Raw genomic sequence first — 13853 nt, 5'->3', positions numbered from 1 at the left:
TTTTCATAGTTTGTTATAAAATTTTGCAAACAGGTAATTTTTCTCCTTCATTGATGTGCGCTGATGAGGTGGCACTGATGGGCACTGATATGCTGCATTGATAGGCACCGATAAGGCGTCACTGATGTGCACTGATAGATGGCACTGATGGGCACTAATGAGGCAGCACTGGTGGGCACTAATCAGGAGGCACTGGTGAGGCTGCACTGATAGGTGGCACTGATGGGCACTGATAGGCAGCACTGATGAGCACTGATAGGCACTGGTATGCACTGATAGGCAGCATTCATAGGTGGCACTAATAATGAGGCACTGATGGGCACTGACTGGCAGCACTCATGGGCACTGATAGGTGGCACTGGTGGGCACTGATACATGGCACTGGTGAGCACTGGCTAGCAGCACTGGTGGGCACTGGGTAGCAGCACTGGTGGGCATTGTGTGGGACTGATGTCCCTTTTGTCAACTTGAGGGGAAAAAAAGCAGATTACTGGCTTCTGTTTACATCATGTGATCAGCTGTCATTGGCTGAAGACTCTGATCACAGAGCGCGCCGCAGAGTACATCAGAGTAGATCAGAGTAGATCAGTGCAAGCACGGAAGGACGTCTATGTACGCCCTCCCAGCAATCTAAGCCCGCGCTATAGCCATCCTTCCTCGGCTATAGCGTGGGCACCAAGTGGTTTAAAAATTACAAATAAAATGCTGTAGAATACCGCGGTAAATCAGTTGTGAAAGTTTAATTCACTAATTTACCAGTAAATACTGATAGTGGTATTTGTTTGATTTAGCTGTAATTAACGCAGCTCTCTGTGATCAGAGTCCTTTACCATGTGATCAGCTGTCAGCCAATGACAGCTGATCACATGATGTAAACAGAAGCCAGTAATCTGCTTTTTTTTCCCCTCATGTTGACAGCGTAGGGGAAAAAAAATAATGCCGATTACCAGCTTCTGTAAAAGGGACATCGGTCCCACACAATGCCCACCAGTGCTGCTAACCAGTGCTGCTAGCCAGTGCCCACCAGTGCCACCTACCAGTGCCCATCAGTACTGCTAACCAGTGCTCACCAGTGCCACGTATCAATGCCCACCAGTGCCACCTATCAGTGCCTATGAGTGCTGCCAATCAGTGCCCATCAGTGCCTCATCATCAGTGCCACCTATCAATGCTGCCTATCAGTGCCACCTACCAGTGCCTATCAGTGCTGCCTATTAGTGCCTCATCATCAGTGCCACATCATCAGTACCACCTATCAATGCTGCCTATCAGTGCCACCTAGCAGTGCCTATCAGTGCTTATCAGTGCTACCTATCAGTGCCCATCAGTGACACCTATCAGTGCCACCTCTTAGTGCCCTTCAGTGCTGCCTATCAGTGCCACCTATCAGTGTCCATCAGTGCCACCTATCAGTGCAGCCTCACCAGTGCCTCCTGATTAGTGCCCACCAGTGCTGCCTCATTAGTGGCCATCAGTGCCACCTATCAGTGCCCATCAGTGACACCTTATCAGTGGTGCTCCCATATCGAGGCGCACCTGCACTGACGGTGAATCGGTCCAGTGTGAAGTGACAAGTCGGGTTGCCAAGAGAGCCTGTCTGTTCCAGGATGTTTGTTTGGGCCTTGATCGCAGGATTGGGTGAGAAGGCATTTTTGCCCATCTACAGAGATCAGAGACACTGCACTACAGAAGGAGTTACTTGAACACTGTATACAGAAATTGTTGCTGGTAGTCATCTTGCTGACACTTGTAGTACCACAGTGATAAAGGATAAGGCTACCATTGTCCTCTCACCTTGTTGAACAAAACCCTGCCTGTTTCACCTGATAATCTGGGCCAGTTGTGTTGTTTGGCCCTGCTATACAGGAGTTTAAGGGTACCAACTAAAGTGGCTAGCTAAAGACACCAAAGCTTATCTTTGCTTCAAAAGGACTGAAGCTACTAGTGTGATACAGATCCACACACACATATTCAGGGCTCTGTATATGCATTGGGTGTGTGTGACAGTTTATCTATAAAGTTAAGCCATTGCTTGCTGACTTGAATAGGTGTGTAAAGTTGGGCCTGTGGTGTCAGGGGACAGTAGAGAAAGGCCTGACACAAAGGGAGTCATTCATCTGCTCTCCTCCTGCCTGGACATATAGAGCCAATCTGAGTAGAGGTAACCAATCTAATTTGAAGTGCCATATTATGCTTTATTTAACATTAAAGTGTGCCTCTGCTCTTGGGGACATTCTCAGGTTTGGAATCCCCAGAAAGCAGCTTGAATGTAGCATTGAGAACTATATTGCTCTTAAAGCTCAGTTATTGATCTCTAGTTGATTAGTTAATTATATATTATTACTGTTTGTTATCTTTCCACAGAAATATTGCAGTAAAGATCATTTCTGTATTTTATCATAACGTGTGTGTTTCTCATTGGTCATTGCACTTAAACTAAATAAAACTAAAACTGTGCTAGTGTGTCAACAAATACATGAATTATAAAAAGCAACAGCTTAATGTGGGATAACACAACAAACAGATATTATAGGAGAAGCCGCGCTAGAAAAGTCCCAATTGGTGCATGTAGATCATAAATTAGATGACATGACAATGTAATGCCATAATTGGGGATGGTAAAAGGAGATCCTTTTCACAGTGCCACCACAGTGATTCACATCAAAAAGTGCACCGCCACTTTAAGAAAAACTTGCTTACCAGATAGCAAGCAAACCAGGCATGTGGATATAGCCCAGCCAAGGCCTTGTACTTGCACAGAAGATCTTATAGAAGATTGGACACAGGATGGATCGCTGTAATATGTCTCACACACTGGCAAACACTGTAGAGTCCATACTTTTCTCATTCAGAAGAGGACCCAGAAAGAAAAACTGCACACAGTCACAGCACCAGAGACAGAGCGCCTGGAAGTTCACTTCGGGATACTGAAGAAAAGACAAAAACACTGCTCGGCCAGAACGCACTGGCCGAGCGGTGTTTTTTTTTTTTTTTTTAGTATCCCGAAGTGAACTTGCAAGCGCTCTGTCTCTGGTGCTGTGACTGTGTGCAGTTATTCTTTCTGAGTCCTCTTCTGAATGAGAATGAGACAAGTCGAACCATTGGTTCACGCTGCTGTCAATCAAATCCAGTGACACGGGAGTTGGGGCGGGGCCGAGTCCTGCTGCCTGTGTCAATAGACGCAGCAGCAGGACCCGGGAGCGCGTCCGCAGGAGTGCCCCCATGGAATGTGGCTTTCCATGATGACACTCGAGAAGAGGAGGAGCGCTGCGGGGGGACCCCAGAAAAGAAGGATGAGGCCACACTTTCCAAAACCCTTGCGCAGAGGAGGTAAGTATAGCATGTTTGTTGTTTTAAAAAAAAAAACAAAGCTTTACAATCACTTTAAGTTTACAATAGACAAAGAAGTTCCATTATAAAAAAAAGTTAGGGGGCGTGGTCTCGACACGGACAGATGAGGATGTGAGCTAGCTGAGCTCCCGGTCTGAGGTGACTTACCAGCCGTAAAATACAGTTTTAACCCCACATTCATGGCTCTTCCAGCCCCTCTGGTCATGGGGAACACAGCTGACTGTTCTTTTCCGACCGTTCCCGACATGAAAGGGTACCTGTGGCCGAATCCACAGACGGCCAAGATGGTGCCGGCCACCTGTAGCCATGCTGCTCCGGATCCCGCGACACCACAAGAAGGAGAACACCGCAAGGACAACGACATGCCATCGTTCTCCCCTCCTAGCGACCTCTCTCCTTGCATGCCTCGCTCCTTTATTATGTGCCCTGAGGCAGGGAATGGGAACTTCCATGTGGACCCATGCAACTCACTGGCAGTGGATGCTTCCCTACAGGACCTCAACTACAGCCGCAACAATACAACAGACGACCGGCTGCATGGTTCTAATGCACAGGTCAGAGTGAGTACTATACCTAAAACCACCCTACAGCACAATCCCCCCTCTGCACATCTGACAGAGCGGACTTTGTGGACCTTCCTGCAGCAATTACCCACTAGAGCTGACTTTGAAACCTTAGCAAATAGGGTGGAATCTGCACTAAGGCGAGAACTGCAAGTGCTTAAGCGGGAAGTGTCTGAGGTAGAGGCTAGAGTAACAGTACTGGAACAAGATAAAGGGGCAGTGGCACATACAGTTGACCACCTTCAATCTGCCCACACTGACCTGTCTGACCAAGTCATACAGCTTCACCTACTTCTTGATGACCTTGAAAATCACAGCCGCAGACAGAACATTCGGCTGTGGGGCATCCCATAGACTGTGACGCAGGCGGAACTTCTTTCGAAAGTTACCGCCATCTTTAACAGGTATCTCAACTGCCCCCCAGACACAGAAGTTGCCATTGATAGGGTACACTGTACTCTCGGCCAGACCTACTTTCCAAGACAAACCCAGCGATTTACTCTGCCGCCTGCAAGCTTAAATAAATGAGTGACTGATATAGCACTACCTATGCGAACTGAATCGCCTCAGGGCACTTTTGCCACAGTTGTCCATCTGTGGTATAGCGCGGTCCTTTGCCCCATGGGGTCCCAACACACTTACAAACACATACACATATTTGGCTAATTTTTTCTACAGGATCTAATTAAGCCACCAGCATGTCTTTGGAGTGTGGGAGGAAACCAGAGTACCCAGAGGAAACCCACGTAAGCACAGGGAGAACATGCAAACTCCAGGCAGATGATGTCGTGGTCAGGATTTGAACCAGCGACCCTATTGCTGTTAGGAGAAAGTGCTAACCACTACACCACTGTGCTGCCCTTAACAAAGAGACTGTTCAACAGGCATGGAGAGTAGGAGTTCTGGAATCTAACAGGGCCCCCATCCAACTCCTGCCGAAATTTCCAGAAAGACCCTACTAATACACAGAGCCTTGTAACCCTTGCTAGAGAGGATTGTCGAGCTAGGAATGTCTAAAAGTACACAAAGGCAATCGCTCCTTTTTGCTGCGTCACCCCTCGGAATTACCTGACCTTTTCAACTTTGCTGAGATGGAGCCCTTACCAGTTCCCAACTGGCTCATTATTGTTGTCACATCAGATCCACCAGGCGGTGCACCTCAAGGCAGACCTCAATGAGCCCGAGACAATCGCCAATCCCGCAGGAACAGACAACAGGCACCACTAAATGATGAGCAATGCTGATGACCGTTCAACTTTACCATGCAGTTTTCTTATACAGGATTCCCTAGACGCTTGATGAAAAGAACCGATCCCCCTTGCATAGAACATGGGAGTCCTTCATGTGGAACATGCCAGAACCCCCCCCTCTTTTTTTCTTTTTTTTTTTAAAGTATGGAACCTTACATTGGGGTTGCTCCCTGAATCCGGCTAGTCCCACGGGGAGGATAAGCGCTGGTACTACCCTTGACACTTCCGTGGGGACCCCCCCGGGGTCTCATGGGTGGGAGACGGCTGATACTAGTACCCCTCTTAGAAAGTAGCTACCCCCCCTTCTCCCTCACCAATCATAGTGTTGTAAAGCCCACACTACCAAAGGGATTCTGAATTAATGGCTTCTTTCCCTTCCGAGAGCCACAAATTGCCTTCTCTTCCTTTGTAGATTATAATGAGTGGTCCTGCTCCCTGAGCACACAATTGATCCCCGACAGGGATAGCCACACACCGGGGTGGATTGGTTCCCCCCCACATATGTGAGACCTCGAGGTGGCTACCCCTGTGATTGGCTTGATATGCAAAGAAGTGTAATACCCAACCTGATTCATTTCACCTGTTTGTATATTCCATACCTTAAGAGGGATATACCACTGTTTGTTTTTCTGGTTTTATTAGTTGGCCTTACTTGCTCTCACAGGGCCCTTTGGCTCTCGCCGACTTTCAAGCCAGTGACACCTTCTGAGGGCAATGCTAAATGTTTTTATCTAGAACAGAACTCGTTCTAAGGGACGAGCGTTTCTGGGAAAGCCAGTGCCGCCGCCATTGCCACCATGACTGGTCCGCATATTGCCTAACGCTCCAGGATAGTGAGTAGAACCTCACTCGAGTGTTCCTTATTGGATCCTACTAGCTTCAATAGGCGGTTGTGTATGGGCTTAACTGTTTATGCTCCTAAGGAGGCCACTATGATCTCATCCGTGGGGGTGGGCAAATACTGGCGCCTCACAGCATCTTCACAATCCCTAGTTTTGCAGGGACTATTCTACAAAAGAACTCCAAATTAATGGCTAATACTCCTTCTGGGAGCTACAAATTGCGCCCTCTACCCTAGTCGATCATAGTGAGGGGCATTGTCCCCAGGGCACACAGTTAGTCCCTGACAGGGTCCCTCACGTGTTTGAGTGGAAATGCTCCCCCCACATTTGTGAGACCTTGGAGTGGCCACCCTTGTGAGGGTTTAGATAATAATAAATGAGGTGCAATTGCACCATCCAGTTATTTGACCAGTTTGTATTGCCAATACCTTTGAAATGTTATGTTACTGTTTGTTTAACTGACCATAGTTAGCGTTGCCTGACGGGGCACCCTGACCTTCACAGGATTTTATCCGGAGGCGCCTTTTGAGGGCAATGCTAACCCCTTATTTTATTTTTTGCTATTTTTATTGTTTCTAGTTTTAGCGTTACAAACAGATACCTAATTATCAGTCTACCTATGCGCTGCTAGACTATTTCCCGGCTTCAAAATTTGCCTGTTCTTACGCTGGGTGAAAAGATATACACAAGTTGTGTTATCCTGTTTATTTTTTTATTTTTTTTAATCAGGCTGGGGCTCCTCATCTGGAAGTGCCTTACCGCTACCCACTCTAGGCCTTCTCTGCCCTGGTGGCGGTAGAACTGCTCATGTGAGCATTAGTTTTGTTACCCTCTTTCCTTCTTTTCCTTCCTGTGTAACTCCTTTTCCCCTATACCCCTTTGCCACTTGCTCTCAGCTTAACTAAGCTCCCCCCCCCCTTTGTTTTTTGTTTTTGATTTTTGTTTCTGTTCCTCTTCTTTTATCTTTCTCTCTCCCCCTCCTTAGCTCCCTTGTCCTTTTCCCTCTAGTTCCCTGAGGTTGTGGCAGGAGCCTGCTGGCGACGCACCAACCATGTCAGTGAAGATCATTTCCTGGAATATTAAGGGGCTAAACTTACCAGAGAAACGAACTAGCTGCCTCAAGGAACTCTGGAGACTAAGAGCGCACATAGTCTTTCTCCAAGAGACTCACTTTAGAGCAGAAAAAATCCCTAAACTTTACAACACTAATTTCCAGATGGTCTATCACAGCCTGTCCCCATCTTCCAAATCCAAGGGGACTAGTATTTTAATTGTCAAGGCCCTCCCCTGGCAGATGACAGGTGTTCATCATGATCCAGAGGGCAGATTCCTCCTGCTGAAAGGGAAAATCTCCTTCAACATTTTCACACTGGCGAACGTATACCTGCCCAATACCAATCAAGTAACAGCTCCCTGAATCTTTTCTCTCCACTCTTGATTCCTTCATGGAAGGGACCCTTATCTTAGGGGGGGGACTTTAACATGACCATTGATCCCCACAAAGACTCTTCCGCGAGACTGCCTTCCACCCCTAGAGGATCCAGGCTACGCATCAAAGATCTTCTCCACTCACATCAATTAGTTCACATTTGGAGGATCTTTCATCCTCAAGAGAGAGACTACACCTACTACTCCCCCCCATGGCTCCTACTCCAGAATTGATTTCTTTCTCATCAAACATTCCACCATTCCTCTAATCTCTAAATCCAAAATAGGTCATATTGCAATTTGAGATCATGCACCGATTATATTAGAAATTATCCCCCAACAACAATCTAGCACACTGATATGGTGTCTAAATGAATCTCTGTTAAAAGACTCGGATATCACAGCGGACATACAGCGCAAACTTAGCGATTACTTCACCACAAACGCAGGTCCTGTAGAAAACCCCCTTTCCTTGTGGTTTGCACACAAGTGTGTTTTCCGCAGGATCTTTATTAAGCACGGACACGCGTCCAAACAATGGAGAATGAAAACACTAGCTGACCTGCTGGATAATTTGTACACTCTGAAACGAGCGCATAAACTTAATCAAGACCCTGCACTGGAACTGGAACTAACAAAAGTGCGGGAACTGATTAGGGAACACTCCCTTTATGAAGCCAAACATGTTCTTCTAAGGGTCCGTCACTCATACTTTGAATGTGGCAACAAGTGCAGCTGTATGTTGGCTAGAGCATTAAAAGCCCAAAATAGTAAATAATTTGTCTTGGCTTTGACTACCCCTTCCAGTGTTAAAACATATTCCACCCCAGAGTTAGCCGAAACATTCCACAAGTTTTATTCCGATTTATATGTAGCCAAGGGTTTGCTACTATAGTTATTATAGTTTGTTGTTGTTTCAAATGAGTTTGGCTCCCTCTAGTGGCTGCTGAGCTCTCTTTGCTCTTTGCTGCATTACTTCCATGAGAAGTAATGCAGCAAAGTATTGTGGGAGATAGGGTTTGGAGGAGAAAGTGACTCTGTTAGCTGGGTCAGCCCTGAACTACAGGACAAACAATGCAAAGCACGCAGAACTGCCTACTGGGGGCAGTGATAAAAGGACCAGCGCAGCCTGCTTTCAGCCTCTCTGGATGCCATTCGACACCTGCCAGCAGGAGGTCTGTGTGTGACCAGGAGTGAGAGACTGCAGCCTATACAGGATCGGCCACCTCTGAGGGATCTCAGAGTACAGCCTTGCCATCTTAGCAAGCGGACCGGCCCACGCTTCAGAGCAACTGGAAGCCCCTGCACTTCAGCCCATCGGGAGTTGCAGCACAGTGCCACTGCACCATCTTCACCAGACAGAGACACCAGGAGGGGATTCCGGACGGAGCCTCACAGCCATTGGGGTCCATTGTGGTGAGAGGGCACCTGCCCATTCCAACAGAGAGTACAGTATTTCTGTGTGAGTTATTTCTACAGACTGCTGGTGAGACTTGTAGTTCCACGGAGGTGAATCTACTTCTTCACAGGCATCCTACAGCTGGACTTTGGGACCTTGTCTTTTCCCCTGCGCTGTAAGGTCAGTACTGTATCGCACTCACATGTAAAGAGGAATCTACAAGTGGTGATATTTCTTCAATTAAGCAGTCATCAGCATATCTTTTGTTCTACAGTCATTTCTTTTCCTTTGCCCATGTGGATTACAAATACTGCAGTTTAAACATCAGGCTAGCTGAAGATATACGGAGTTGAAAGAACTTTCATCATTTTCCTCTTTTACCAAGCATTGCTGTTCTACTTATCAGTTGCACTCTGAATTATAGCCTAGGGGGAGCCATTGAGTATATGCTAGATTTTACACTGTGTTCTTGAATGTGAAGAATATATACTGCATTTTGGTCTGTGTGTTGAGGCCTCAGGGGGGAGGTATTTAATACATGTTTTGAAGATATTGAGTACTTATCCCTCTGTACATCTGTTCACATATACTCCTTAGAGCGAATATAAAGTTATAACGCTATCATAGATGGCCATAGTAACCCCCTCCGAGTTACTCAGTGCTAACATCTCTGTCATTCTGAAAACAGGAAAAGACCCACTACATTATGCCAGCTACCATCCCATTTCACTTTTGAAAAGTTATTTACCAAAATCATCACAACCAGATTAAATGTCATCATGCACCGTATTGTACCCCTCGATCAGGTAGGGTTCATCCAATCCAGGGAAGCTAGGGACAACACCATTAGAACCCTAGATATTATTGCATCAGCCAAGAAACTGAACTCTCCTCTGCTTCTTCTATCTACAGATGCCAAAAAAGCCTTCGACAGAGTCGATTGGACCATTTTATTTGAAACCCTCAAATGTTTTGGCATGCCCGCCTCAATCTTGTCCTGGTTATCTGCCATTTATGCTAACCTGACAGCCACCATTAGAGTCAACGGCTTCAACTCCCATTCCCTCGCGATCTCTAATGGCACCAGACAGGGATGTCCCCTATTCCCACTTCTCTTTATACTCACTTTAGAACCATTTCTTCAACACATACGTAACAATCAACATGTGAAGGGAATACAAACCACGGTATACCACCACAAAGTGGCGGCATATGCAGATGACCTTCTTTTTTATATCACTGAACCCCTTACCTCCTTGCCCTCCCTACTACGGGAACTGAAAATCTATGGTGCCCTATCCAACTTCAAGGTAAACCTCCAAAAATCTGAGGCTCTTAATGTCTCTATCCCGGACCCTACTCTAAAAAGCCTACGGCCTAACTTCCCCTTTAGATGGGCGACTCACAGTATCCAGTACCTAGGGACATAAATACCAGCAAATCTAAACCTCATATTTAAACTAAATTTTCAGCCACTATTGTCCTCATTGCCCACAGATTTGGCAAGATGGAATGGTCTAGCCTTATCATGGTTTGGGCAATGTAACTTACTCAAAATGAATGTGATGCCCAGACTTTGTTGCGAACTTTGTTTGGTGGGGTAAACCCCCCCCGACTCGCTAGAGCACTCCTGCTCCGGCCTAAACTTGAGGGAGGAATAGGGTTCCCAGATCCGACTCTTTACTATACAGCAGTCCATATGAACAGGGTAGTAGAGTGGTATAGGCATAGGAATGTAAACATCCCTTGTAATAGAAAAAAAGCATGACAGGACCTCCTAAATATAGATCTGGGGTCAAAAACACCTTAGATCTCATATTTACACAAAAATGCAATAAAAAAAAGTCATTTGAAAAAAAAAATGTTGCTTTAAGAGCTATGGGCGGAAGTGACGTTTTGACATTGCCTCCACCCTGCATTGGTATGGAGCCAGGTGGGGGCCATCTTCCCCTCAGCTCCATACCTAACACGCAAGAGGACCCAACCGCCTCCGCCGCTGCCGGTGGCTCCAGTAAGCGGCAGAGGGCACCGGAGACAAGCGGGAGGGGGGATGTCCAGGAAACCATGGCGTTGTGGGAAATGGAGTGAAAGGGGCCTGCACATGCATTTGAGCATGGTAAATAAATGGGAACTTGCCTACAGAATTATTAAAAAATGGGGTGTAAATAAACTTAATCCACTTTAAAGCTGAACTCTGGGCAGATATAAAAGACACAATTAATGCTAATCTGTAACCATTATGTAGCCGAGTGCTGCTGCTGGCTGTGTGGAGGAGGGAGCTGTGTTCTTCTCTCCCAATTGCCACTGTGCTGCTGGGGGGACTTTTTGTGAAATTCCACAGCTTGCCCCACCCCCCGGCAGCAGTGGAGCCTGTGAAGAAGAGATAAGGTCACTGTAGGGAAGAGGATCATGCATTATGTAGTCTTTAATGCTTTGGCTGCAAGGTCCTGACAGCTGGGGTCAGGGGGGGTTACACACACTCCTGGTGGCTACAGCCCTAAAGAGACAGCATCATGTGCACCACCTTACAGATGGGCCCCAACAATAGCCAGCTTAATACTGGCAATTAGGCGCAAAGAATTTTCCCACCCTCCCCAGTGGGGAAAGATGCAGCACTCTAAACAGGGGAATACCCAAAGGCAGAGCGAAGGCAGAACGGAGTCCACAGGTGGGTAATCAGACTGCGGTGTCCTCCACATAATATTGCAGCTTACATGTCGTGCATTTAATAGGGTAAACTACATTTGTGGTACTGCAATGAATGTAGTTTCGAATTCAAACTTTTTGCCTGTAGTGCAGGAAACTACACTCTTATGTTCCATACTATGCCTGACACAAAAATGGCAAGTGTTTAATCCAAATATATATGAGCCCTGGACATGTAACTATGTCCTATTTCGAGCAGTGGATGAAAAGAGGCTAGGGGACAAGGTGTTACCCAGAGGACTGGTAGATAATAAGAGACGATCCTTTTCACAGAATTAAATTTCTGTCACAGGATTTTGGGTGCAATGAGAGATATCATTCTCCAATATCTTTCTATCCTTTTTCTTCCTATACTATATTTATTCCCCCTGTTGTTTAACAGTTGTGATCTTTCTTTCTTAGAGGCTATCGTTAATGCTCTATTAATGACACTGTTGATATCACCTTTCCCTAAGTCTTATAGAGATAATCTTACATTCCCTAGGAAAAGATACTTCATCAGAGCAATTGTGTCTAGCTCTGATGAATTCTCCCACAGGCACTGATTAGATGGTGTGTTGTGGATGACAACTGGTGGCCAGTAACAAAGAATTTCCTGCACATTCTTTCCGAAAAGTGTGGGATTGGACAGTATGGGTCTCAATTTTGCTAGTAAGAGTGACATGCAAAAAATGTATTGTGTTCTGGTGCATCTCAAAGCTAAATTATAGGTTGAGATCATTTTCATTGGCGTACATAATAAAAGATGCCAACTCACCGGCTGTCTCGTCCCACACTAGGATCAAATCATCTATGTACCTGCCATACCATTTGATCGCCCCTACATGGGGATTATAGTGGGAAAAAATAAATTGCTCCTCCCACCACCCCATGTATAAGTTTGCCAATGACGGTGAAAACTTGGCGCCCATAGATGCCCCTCTACACTGTAAATAGTATGTATGATTGAACATAAAATATTTATGCTCCAAAAGAAAAGCGACGGACATCATAATACATTTCTGTAAATTCTGATCATACATGCTGTATGTATTGGGTTGAAATTTTAAAGCATGTAATGCCCTTTCATGTGGAATACACGAATAGAGGGACTTGACATCCATAGTGACCCAGCAAAAAGGCTCCAGATCCACCAAGCAGCAACAGCTTTATTTCCTGGTCAGAGAGTGTTCATACTAGAAAATGGATCGAGTCGCCTCTCACAACCATGTGCTGTTGAAACGGAGAAGAAGGATCCCTGCCTGTTTCCAGGGGGCCAGTCTGCAGTTGACTAATGATGTTCAAGCCTGTCTGGTTCAGATAGGAAGGCTGAGTGCCAATCCACACTGCACCCAATGAAGGAGCTTCTACACCAGTGTCCTCACTTACCATACGGATGGACTTCTTCACCGCTCTGGGGAACTTTATGAAGTGCAATCAGACTAGTGCCATCCATTCAGGAGCAGGCTGCAGAAAGTTGAGTCTCTTCTCAGGGACACAGTCAGTGCCTGCTGGTGAAGAGCTGATGAAGAGCTTGAGAGATGGATCAGAAATCTCAAGTTTAGTCAAAAGACATATATTAACTTACCATGACACAAGATAAATTCATACGAAAGGAGAAGGCTTTCGATCTGATCTTTCAATTCGAGCATCCCTTCCAACACCAGGGTGAACAAACATACATCAGGTGTCTAATCAAGATGCTGTACCAAATTGTGCTAAAAAAGGAATGGAACCTACAGCCATAGACCAAGCCAGAATGAAACTGATTCTGAAAGGTGCTTTAAATTCTGTTACAGTTTGGATTCAGCTAAAAACTTCAGAAAATGGCACGTTGCAAAAATATCCTGAACTTATTAGAATAGTGAGAGAGTCGATTCAGGATTAGTGAAATGATCAGTGGAAGCAAGCCTTGTACCAGCTGAAGAGGAGCCGTACAAATGCACCTGTGCTGGCCTATGCCAATCCAACCAAATCTTATGAACTGCATGTCAATGCCAACTGGGATGGGCTAGGTAGGGTGTTGTACAGTGCCTTGAACAAGTATTCATACCCCTCGAAATTTTCCACATCTTGTCATGTTACAACTAAAAATGTAAATGTTTTTTATGGGGATTTTTTATGAGAGACCAACACAAAATGGCACATAATTGTGAAGTGGAAGGAAAATGATAAATGGTTTTCAATTTTTTTGTACAAATTAATATCTGAAAAGTGTGGCGTGCATTTGTATTTAGCCTCCTTTACTCTGATACCCCTAACTAAAATCTGGTGGAACCAATTGCCTTCAGAAGTCATCTAATTAGTGGATAGAGTCCACCTGTGTGTAATGTAA

Source organism: Aquarana catesbeiana, linkage group LG06 (genome assembly GCF_042186555.1).
Source record: "Aquarana catesbeiana isolate 2022-GZ linkage group LG06, ASM4218655v1, whole genome shotgun sequence".
Lineage (NCBI taxonomy): Eukaryota > Metazoa > Chordata > Amphibia > Anura > Ranidae > Aquarana > Aquarana catesbeiana.
Note: the sequence above shows the minus strand (reverse complement) of the source record.